Genomic DNA, 9,292 nt, shown 5'->3' on the forward strand with positions numbered 1-9,292 from the left:
AGTGGTCAAGAACACTGGCCACTCCTCCAAGGACCAGGGTCCAATCTCCAGCGCCGATCAATATGACTGCTTACAACAGTCTATAACTCCAATCTCACGAGATCCAACATCCCGTCTGGCCTCCTGAGGGCACCAGGAACACACATAGTACACAGATACACATACAGGCAAAACATCAACACACATAAAATACATTTTAAAAAAAATTTTTTTAAAGGGAACAGGTATTGACCCTTGCTCTCCATCCATTCCGATGGCTGAAAACTTACTCTCCATCCCTAGGAGTTAGGGTCCTCTGGTGGAAGGGATTTCCAGTGCAAGAGCATCTTGGCTATTAGGAGCCAAGGAATACCACAAAGTCACACCATGCAACAAACTTCACACAAGAGATTTATTGGGGAGAAACACAGAATGTCGGCTGCCTCTGAGTAGGAACAGAAATAACAGTGGGCTGGGCACGGGGGCGGGCTTTTATGAGGTCTTTGGAGCATGCACAGTGAGCTAGTGGAAAAGGACAGCGTGGGTGAAAGCATTGCTTGCCTTTAATTGTGAGTCATGGGTTGGGGGTTTCCAAGTCTCGGGTTTGGGCACAGCCAGGGGCAGGGAGGTTTTCCACCAGCCTGTTAACCTACATTCCACACTTTTTAGTTTACTATTGATAACTAATCAGGGGTCAGGAAAGAGGGCAATGTTATAATTAGACTACTTCCTGCTGTGTGGAGCATCAGGGTCCTTGGGGCAAGCTTGGTCTTCGCTGTTAGGGTGCAATGGGGGTTGTGGGCCTCTGATTCTGTAGGTAGGGGCTGCTAATCCTGTAATAACAACCGATTAAAGGTTTGGTTAGAAGTTTTTTTTTAATTTGTCGTTGAGGAAATCTAGATAAGAAGTTTATAAGACAGGGAAAAGGAGAAGGGAAGTTAAGAAACGTCCATATTGGAACATCAATGATCTACCAGCCAGAGACATTGAGTTGTTCCTTATGACTTGGAGATCTGTCTGGAGTGTTGGGTCTTCTTGTTTTTTGCTACACTCTCTTGATTGACACAGAAGTAACATTCCTCCCTGAGGAGAAGGCCACCCTTCCCCAAAGTCAGAAGATCTAATCCTCACGAATTTTGTGGCCCTGTGGTGGCTCGTGAGTCTATTTGGTCCTGGAGGGTAAAGATGGTCTGAGCCACCGGTTGATGAAATTGTGACCCAGCAAGGGTTCTTTACTGGGTATCACCCCTAATTTAGGGAAGAGAACAACAGGGTACAAGTCTCAGACCATTCCTGCAGGTAGGCAGCAGCAAATTTGAGTGCTGTGAATAGTGGAGGCGTTGTGAACATTCAGGGATATGGGCTGGATGGTGGTGCTGAGGGTTGGGGTAGTACTACAGTCTGAAGAATCCAGTGTGCCCATAAGATGAATCCCTGAGGAGTTAAAGCAGTCTTCCATACTGAAGAGAGAGATGTGGGAAAGATAAGGGGTGGCAGTGATAACTGGTTCAGAGCAGTTAATGAGCAGCGAGGTAAGAAATTCTAATAGGCTAATGGGCGAGGCCACTAATGCCAGCTGTGAATTTGACCCAGGAGGGACACAGAACCAGCATTCTCCAAGGTGGCCAGGCAGAAGTTAAGTTCTGAATCGAGATAGAGTGACCATGGGGACAAAGAGGTGGGATCAGTGTCATCCACAAGGGGAGCCATTAGGGAGGTAAGAAGCTTTGATGAATGCTAGATCACAGCTTCTATTTTTTTCTATACCTAGGTGTTGGCGGAGGGATGTTCTCTTTGTATTTAGACAATGCTTGTAGTCTACTTACTGAACAGGTCATAATACAGTTTGCCAATGACACCTCCCATCTGGTGTCCCATAGGTCTTGAATGTAGAGGTGGATTGCTCCTGTATGTAAAGATGAGAAAGGGGAGTTAGGACGGCCCAGATTTGTCTCGTGGTATTTGCGGGACAAATATGGGCAACATCCATAAGTTTCTGGCCATTTCGTACGTAACATTCCCTTTGGTCATAGAGAAAACAGGCATGAGGGTAAGCCCCAGTGAAGGAAAGATGGATTGGCCTTTGATAGCCTGATATAAAGCAATCTCCCAACCCTTATAGGGTGGGCTGTTGGTTAGAGGTAGAGGGGTCTTTTGGACGTTAAACACCTAATATGTAAGAGCCACCCCAGACAGCTATAAATAAGAAATAGAGGAGGAGAGAGCAAGTTTAGATATAAGAGATTTTCGGATCATCTGTTTGTACGGTAGCAGGAAGTGTTACCATATGAGAGAATTTGAAAATTGAGCATGCCAATTTTGGTCATTGGGCTGTACTGAGATCAACCTGTTTGTATCAGAGCAAGCCTTTAATAAAATCCGAGTCTGTGGAGGCAGAGAGAAAGGGTCACAAAATGAACTCCATGGAAGGGAGTTTCTATAAGCTCCAAGTGGGAGCTGAGAGACAAGAAAAACTCCCAGGAGGGCATAGAGAAGCTGTGAGACTTCCAGGAAGGAGCCGAGAGACAGGAGGGATAAGATGGAAGAGGCCCAGAAGGGCTTAAGGAAGCTGCAGGACCTAGCAGTCAGCTCCTAGGGGGAGCAGGCAGGGAAACAAGGAGGGTTCAAGTAAGGGGAAAGGAGCAAGCACCACAGTATCTAGACAGTGTCCGATATGGTGGGGCCTAGGAAGGCACAGCAGGGAGATGCCCGTGTGGTGGGTGTTCTGGAGAGCATGGCAGGCTCCAGGAGCCAGAGAGACAGCACACTTGTGCTGTGGGATGCTCTGTATGCTGTGAATGTGTTGCTCTGATTGGTTGATAAACCAGTAGCCATGCAGGATAAATGGACAAAGAGAATTCTGGGAACAAGAAGGCTGAAATGGGAGATACCAGCCCACTGTCCAAGGAGCATCATGTAAAGGCACAAGGTAAAGCCACAGAACATGTGGCGACATATAGATTAACAGAAATGGGCTGAGTTTAAGTGTAAGAGCTAGTCAGTGGTAAGCCTGAGCTAATGGCTGAGCAGTTTTCATTAATATAAGCTTCTGAATGGTTATTTTATAAGCAGCTGCAGGGTCTGTGGGGCTGGGCAGGACCAGAGAAAACTGCAGCTACACAATTGCTGAGTAGGCGAGGTGGAGGGAAGAAGTGGCCGAAGAGGCAGACTCTAGAACGTGGAATCAAATGTGGTGGGTGGCAGAGGGCAGCAGAAACGAACGATCCGTACACACCTTAGGTAGCTCGAATTGGATCAGAGCTTGGTTCGGAGCAGCCAAGTCCCTTTGTGAGTTGAAAGGTCCAGGTACAAGCTTTTAGTTCAACCTGTTGATCAGTGGTTTGGGCTGGTGGAGGGGAGCGCAGAGGACCCAATGAAGTTTACAACAAGGCTTGGCAATAGACACAAGGATGAGCTTGTGTGAGGGGCCAAGGAACACCTCACATAGGAGGTGAGCAAGAAAGGAGGAAGAGGGGATCCAAGAATGTAAGAAGCCAGCCACCCCTAGGAAGGCTAGAATCTTGTCCTTGGTGGTGGGGACTGTGAGTGACTGGATCACGCATTTGCTGTCTAGGGTAATGGCCTAAGGGTGGACAGCTGGACCTGAGAAGGTGAGACCCTGTATCCCCGACCAGGCAGGAGGATTAGCAGAGTAGAGGTGTCAGCCTGACTAGTTTGTAGGGACGGACTACAGACAAGATTATCTACATATTGTATAAGCTTGGATTTGGGAAGAGACAGAATCAATCAGAGGCCCAAGCCTGGCGTAAATAGATGTGAGCTGTGCTGGAACCCCAGGGCAGGATGGTCCAAGTGACTTGGGTAGAAAGGTGAGTGTCTGGGTCAGTCCAAGTAAAGGCAAAGATACTTTGTGATTGGGAATCAAGAGGAACGGAAAAGAAGGCATCCCCCTGAGGGGATGGTGGAGAGGAGAGCACAGGGGTGGGGTGATATGAGGTGAAAAGGAACCGCTGCAGAGCTAGGAGACCCTAAGCCAAGCAACAGGTTCCATTGGCTTTTTAACCCACAAGTATGGGAGTATTAAAGGGGGAGAACGTGGGGTGCAAAAGGTTTTGTTTTGTTTTTTGTTTGTTTTTTTCAAGACAGGGTTTCTCTGTGTAGCTTTGGATCCTGTCCTGGAACTCACTCTGTAGCCCAGGCTGGCCTTGAACTCACAGAGATCCACCTGGCTCTGCCTCCCGAGTGCTGGGGTTAAAGGCGTGTGCCACCATCGCCCAGCACAAAAGGTTTTTTCTTAAGAGGTCAGAGATAAGAGGTTTAAGTCCCCTGAGACTTTGGAGAGAGAGTGGGTATTGGGCCCGGGTGATGTCACTGGTAGGGTTTTGTAATTGGATGATGAGAGGGGCGTGATGTTGGGCTATAGAGGGGTTTGGGTGTCCAATACTCAGGGCTCCACCAGGGAGGCCAATAAAGGATATGACTGATCAGATGGTATGGGGAAGGAGGAGAAAGGAAGCAGCTTGGAGCTGAGAGTCAGATGGATGGGAGAGAAGGAAACAGAGGTTCCCACTTTGTTCTTTTCCAGTAAGAGGATGTGTTGTTGTTTTTGGTCTTTTGGGTTTTTTTTTTTCTTTCCACTTTGTTCTTTGCTCCCAAATAAATTGCACACAGAGGTTTATTCTTAGTTATAAATGTCCAGCCTTAGCTTGGCTTGTTGCTTGCCAGCTTTCCTTAACTTAAATTATCCTGTCTATCTTTTGCCTCTGGGCTTTTCCCTTTCTCTTACTTCTGTAAATCTTACTCTTTCTCCATGGCTTGCTGTGTAGCTGGGTGGCTGGCCACTGGGTCCTCCTCTTTCTCTGGATAGTTCCTCCCTTTTCCTAGATTTCTCCTTCTCTTGATCCTCTCTGCCTGCTAATCCCACCTATCCTTTCTCCTGCCTTGCTATTGACTGTTCAGTTCTTTATTAGACCATCAGGTGTTTTACACAGGCACAGTAACACACCTTCACAGAGTTGAACAAATGCAACATAAACAAAAGTAACACACTTAAAATAATGTTCTACAATAAGAATGGGGCATATTGGTACCACTGGGAAGAAGTGGGTAAGGAAAATACCCCTAAAGATACAACTGAGTGGCGGGGTTTGGTGAGGTTGGTAAGGCTGTCCCCCCACCCCAATAATAGGGGAACTAGAAGGAGAGGTGGATGCCCAAACTCTGTCAGGACCAAGTAAATCCAGAAGGAAAAAGATGGGTCACCCAAATACCCTAATAAGTACCTCAGGCTTCCAGTTAGAGATGACAGTGGCCAGGCCAAGGGAGCTTCATTCCCAAAATGGTGTCATGTCACATGGTTCCTTTAAGATTACCTATGTATAGATTTTTAACTATCATCCCCTGTGTTACAAGTTTTAAATTAGCCCTTTTGTTAGAGATTTTACAGATTTTTAACCATACCCAATATATTGATTACAGAAAAAGTTTGTATAATAGTTTTACAAATCCTAAAATGCATACCTGAGCAAAAGTCTTAGAGACTTAAACCAAAAGCAGGAAGAATATGAGATGACTAGCAGTGGTCCCCAAGGGCATCGTCTGTCCTTTCATCCTGCACTGCTCTCCGATCTCCGTCACATAGTCGGATGACCCACCTGACATGGGACAGAGATTTTGGAGGAAACTTTAAACAAGCACACTTGGGTCGAGAGGACAGAAAGCCAGAACCCAACTCTAGAGCCAGCTTTTCACTGAAGTGGAACAGCAAAAAACAACAATGTAATATTCCCCAGACCTGAAAACACCCATATCCCTATAAAACTGAGTCCAGTAACCTGAGAACAGAGAGGGCTTAGGGAAAATTTTTGAGCCCTGGCTATAGAGGACCCTGCAGGAGGGAGGGAAAAGAGGCGCCAGCCCACCAGATGAGTGTATGTGGAGTGTGTGCATGCCACAGCTGGCCTACGCCCTTGCTCTCTCCTTCACCTGCCCTGTCCAGGTTCCAGCTCCCATCTGCAGATCCATCAATAGTAACTTAAAAAGACAGACCATCCACACAGCGGGGTGGGGGTGGGATGGACAAAAACAAGCAGGGCTTGGAATGGAGATGGGAGAAAGCTTGAACATAGGGAATCTCTTTCCATTTCCCAATTGCTCCCAATAGTTGTAAAAGTGCTGAACAATATTAGGATCTGGGGTGCAGTTTGGAAGCCATTTGGATTAGTTATCTAAGGGATATTGAGGCCAGATTTAATTGCAAAAGCAAATATATTTGGGGCCCTTTAGGTCAGTGCCAGGTGGAGGTGTAGAGGTTTTCTAAATGGCATCCCAAGGGAAAATGGGAGGGTATGGATGATGCTCTTCCCATGGATGAGAGAGACAGAGATCAAAGTCTGTAGTTGAGGGTGTCCTAAGGACTCAGAGAAGACCAAGAAAGGCCCAACCAATAAGTGAGTTTTCGCCATATTAATGAGTGTTAGGGTTAATAGTCCAAGGACATTTGGTGCCTGCTGCCGGGGCTTTCAACAAAGCAAAAAGGCAAAAACAGGGATGGGGGCGGGATGAGCTCAGGAATGAAGTCCCATCCACAGGAAAGGATTGGGGACATGGATGGTGAAGAGGGCCAGCTGTAGCTTTAAAGACAGTGGTTTCGGGGTACCTCTGCCTTCAAGAGTACTAGAGGAGTGCTGGATACCCAACTCCAACTTCTTTGGACTCAGGAAAGCATTTCCACTAACCAAGAGGGAAGCTTACTGAGCTGCTGCTGGTGGACGAGGTGTAAAGTGGTAGGTGAGCTGGAAGGTGAGCCTGTTGTAAATGGACTGGAGATGAAGGACAGGGTCCCAGTGCAGCTCTGATCCCGAGATGGGGCACAGGCACCTGGAGAGCCTGTCCAAGTCACAGAACCAATGAAAGAGTTTTCCAGAGCAAGGGTATCTTAGCAACTGGGAACCAAAGAATACCACAAAGTCACACCACCCAACAAGCCTCATACAAGAGATTTATTGGGCAAAACCACAAAATGGCGGCTACCTCTGAGTGAGAACAGAGATGGCAGCAGGTTTGGGTGGAGGGGCGGGCTTTTATAGGGCCTTTGGAGCATACACAGTGGTGTAGATGTAATTCTAAACGGTCTTATTAAATAAGAAACACAGAGCCAGGCTGGAGAGATGGCTCAGCGGTTAAGAGCACTGGCTGTTCTTCCAGAGGTCCTGAGTTCAGTTCCCAGCAACCACATGGTAGCTCACAACCATCTGTAATGAGATCTGGTGCCCTCTTCTGGCCTGCAGAAATACATGCAGACAGAACACTGTATACATAATGAATAAATAAATCTTAAAATATATATATAAAAAATAAAAGAAACGAAACACAGAGCCAAATAAAGAGTTAAAAGCCCTGAGATTGAGCAGTACCCAAGAGCTAAGACCACCTTATCTTACCACTCGCTGCTGTCCTTCCCCTGAGAGACCTTCTTCCAGTGTCCTGTCTTTTTATTGTCTTTCTGTTCTGCCTTCTCATTGATTTAAGCCCAACCACATGACTTCCTCGTCACTGCCTGTCTATACAGACCTCCAGGTCTCTATGGTTCGTACTGAGATTAAAGGTTTGGGTCACTGCTTGGCCCACACAGAGATTCTGCCTGCCCTGTGATCGGATTAAGGGCATGTGCCACCACCGACAGACTTCTGCTAAATGGCTTGCTCTTAGCTCTGATCTCCAGGCAACTTTATTGACATACAAATAAAATCACATTTCAGCACAAATAAAATGTCACCACACAGTGGAGCTAGTGGAAAAGGACAGCATGGCCAGAAGTATTGCTTGGCTGTTAATCCTGAGTCCCTGGAGCAAGGATCTCCAAGTCCCAGGTTTGGAGATAGGCCAGGGGCAGGGTGATTTTCCACTAGCCTGTCACCCTACACTTAGTCTGGCCAGAATGTCTGAAGAAACCAAAAGTACTACTAGCTCTTCCTATTCCAACTGAGGAGATGGAAATTCCACCTGCTTACATCCCAACCAGACCAATGGGAGGTGCTTGAGAGACCGGGAAAGACAGCCTCTCTCAGAAGGGGAGCTAGGAGGCTAGGTCTACTACACCTGGTCCCTTCTTCCCCCACCACACAAGGAGCAGCTTCACATATGGATAACGCCCACATAGGCAGGTGTCATCTGAGGTTGCAGGAACAACCCTGTTTTCTCCTTAAGAGAAGCATCACCAACACATTCCAGTTACAGGCAGGCAGATGTGGAGAAGAATACTAATGTGTGGCCTAGAGATAATTTTTGTGATATTTTGGTAAAGAATGTGGCTGCTTTTTGCCCTTGTCCAAAGACTCTGCCTAAGGCTAAAGTGAAAGTTTTGGATCAATTCCATTGGTAGATGAAATCTTAAAACAGCCTAGTATAGACTCTGCCATGTGGTTATTAGTGGTAACTCTAATGAAGATATATGATAAAAAGGAGCAAGGTGAGCAAGGAAAAACACAAGATGTACAATTTGAGGAGGAGAGAAGCACCAGGAAGTGGAATAGAGTCAAGACCTGTGGTCAAAGAGATAAACAGAATAAGAAATGGAATAAAGGGAATTGATGACCTTGGGGCAAGGTCCCACCCAGCTAAGTTTCCAACTTATAAAAAGGAATTAAAGAACAGCTTAGGTCCAGGTGTGGTGGTGCAGGCCTTTAATCTCAGCACTTGGGAGGCAAAGGCAGGCAGATGTCAGTGAGTTTGAGGCCAACCTGGTCTACAGATCCAGTTTCAGTATAGCCAAGCTTATGCAGTGAAGGAAACCATGGAAAACAGAACACTGGTGAAGATGTAATTGAAAGATCTCTGAGTTTGAGGCCAGACTGGTGTACAGGGCAAGTTCAAGGACAGCCATGCCTAGGCAGTGAAGGTAAGTATCGAGAGGAGAAAGTCAGTGAAGATGTAACTGAACAAGTGGGTCATGTGCCAGCCCCAGCAAGCAGCAGAACTCGGCAGCTTTGGCCATGTGGTTCTGGCTTTAGAGTCAAGGATAGAAGAAACGGGTTATGGAATTTGCTCCCAAGACTAAAGAAAGCCACAAAGGCCAGGCAGGTGTCAGGGGTGTCCCTGAATGCAGGCCTAGCGAGGCCATTGTATGAAGCTGTGAAAGAGAAACCTGGATTGCTTTGGAGACCCCAATATGTTGGAGATGCCAGAGTCATGGGTACCTGCCAAGGAGAGCTGCTAACAGGGAATGGAACCAGCTCAAGAGAGAGAAGTGTGCTGTAGTCAACAAAGCTGAAAGGGGCTGGAGATCTGAAGAGCGCTTTGACATCAGACATGGAGATCTGAAGAGTGTGTTAACATCAAACTTGGAGATGTA

Source organism: Onychomys torridus, chromosome 16 (assembly GCF_903995425.1).
Source record: "Onychomys torridus chromosome 16, mOncTor1.1, whole genome shotgun sequence".
Classification (NCBI taxonomy): Eukaryota; Metazoa; Chordata; class Mammalia; order Rodentia; family Cricetidae; genus Onychomys; species Onychomys torridus.